Source organism: Palaemon carinicauda, chromosome 9, assembly GCF_036898095.1.
Source record: "Palaemon carinicauda isolate YSFRI2023 chromosome 9, ASM3689809v2, whole genome shotgun sequence".
Lineage (NCBI taxonomy): Eukaryota > Metazoa > Arthropoda > Malacostraca > Decapoda > Palaemonidae > Palaemon > Palaemon carinicauda.
This window is the reverse complement of record NC_090733.1, coordinates 130,138,238-130,140,590: the sequence shown is the minus strand read 5'-3', so window position 1 is coordinate 130,140,590 and position 2,353 is coordinate 130,138,238.

Sequence of the window (2,353 nt, the reverse complement as noted above, 5' to 3'; positions counted from 1 at the left end):
CATAAACAGGTGAATATTATTAATCTTCATTTATAAAATCAATCAAGTAAAAAATCCACGTCGCTTTTCTGTTTGATAATCCTTTTCGAAATATTTTTAAACAAAACCCCACAAGAGGGGTTTTAAATCATGCTGAAAATATCAAAACAGATGTACGATATATAAGGGAAAGATCTTGAGAACCTGAGAAAAATATTCATATTAGCTACACTGATACTGATTTCTTCTTAGCAATAAGGAAGGATTAGGAAGTAAGTGATACACGAAAAAAAAAAAAACGACCAGGTAAAAAAACCATGTCACTTTTCTGTTTGATAAACCTTTTCGAAATATTTCAAACAAAAACCCCCAATAAGGAGTTTTTCTTGGTATCTTGCATTGCTTTTTCCTCGAAATAAAACGTCCGCATTTAAATATACTGTATCTATATTTCACAATATTAGACGAAAAGTTAAACGAAGAAATATGAAGTTGAAGGTAATGTTTATACTGGAGGCCAAAGCGAGTCATTCTTTCCGTGAGATGGCGAAATAAATATTGGATTGCTGCTGAATGTTAAGATCACAATATCCCTAATTTCACTCTCAAGAAATTCCAGCTTTTAATATTCAAATATGAGTGCGTAAAATTCATAACATTCAATACATGAAAAAGCAAATATAAACATAGTTTCTTTATTGAAGCTCGGATTCATTAAACCAGTCATATCTGTTTTTAGAGACTTTTTGAAATACCATTTGGCCAAGCAAAAAGAATTTTCATTTAAACTTAAGAGGCCACTTGGGTATTGTCGAACAACCGCATTCAAATTTAATAAAGACAAAACGTTTTTACGATCTCTGCAACTAAAGTATTATGGTAAAATCTCTATATTCAAAACTTATAAAAGAGAACGTTAAAAGAGAACGTTATCATGAACTCATAAATAAAATGCAATACAAGGTCTTGAAAGAAAACATTTTCTTCAATCTGCTAAATATCTTTAATTTCATTGCATGACCCCAGTAATATCTTATGAGGAAAACTTTTAATATTGCTATTCTTGAAATATTTTATATTGTTCATTACTTGTCTTGTTGTTTATTTTTTTCCTTTCCTAACTGAGCTATTTTTCCCTGTTGGAGCCCTTGGGCTTATAGCATCCTGCTTTTCCAACACAGATTGTAGTTTACCTAATAAAAATAATAATAATAATAATAATGATAATAATAATAATAATAATAACAATAACAATAATAATGATGATGATGATGATGTTGATGATGATGATGATGATAATATTATAAACACCACTTTCTAACCTCAGAATAAAGAAATCATAAACGTATTACACGCACGAGCAACATTATAATGGAAGATCTATGTTACTGACATTTGTTATTACGTCGCCGTCCTTTTGTGATGCGAGTAAGATGTTTGCTGAAGACGGGCAAATATTGAAATTCGGTGGAAGTGGATCACTTTACCACGAGTCATCCCGATCAATCACGAAGCCATTGAAGGGGGCGTCGTCTGTTGATGGAGACACTCTCTGTTTGGTTCACTATCGAGGGCTTTTATGATATATTTACATATGATAACACACGAACCTTTTCTGTAAATGACCCTACTATTATGAAAACCTGCCTTGATAAAAGTTTCGCCATCCTTCATCCATAGATGCTAGAATATGATGAGAAGGAAAATGATGATGATGGTGGTGATGATGATGATGATGATTGTCACATCTGTGTGTATTGTTATCTTCAGATTAAGTGTTCCTGTTAAATTATTTTATTATATTTATAGCTTTATAAGGTTTATGAATATCAGTTCTCTACGCTCTTTGTTTTCAACTGGACTTTACTTTGCTCGCTAAAATCAATGGATATGATGAGAAGGAAAATGATGATGGTGGTGATGATGATGATGATGATTGTCACATCTGTGTGTATTGTTATCTTCAGATTAAGTGTTCCTGTTAAATTATTTTATTATATTTATAGCTTTATAAGGTTTATGAATATCAGTTCTCTACGCTCTTTGTTTTCAACTGGACTTTACTTTGCTCGCTAAAATCAATGGATATGATGAGAAGGAAAATGATGATGGTGGTGATGATGATGATGATGATTGTCACATCTGTTTGTATTGTTATTTTCAGATTAAGTGTTCCTGTTAAATTATTTTATTATATTTATAGCTTTATAAGGTTTATGAATATCAGTTCTCTACGCTCTTTGTTTTCAACTGGACTTTACTTTGCTCGCTAAAATCAATGGATATGATGAGAAGGAAAATGATGATGGTGGTGATGATGATGATGATGATTGTCACTTTTGTTTGTATTGTTATTTTCAGACTAAGAGTTCTT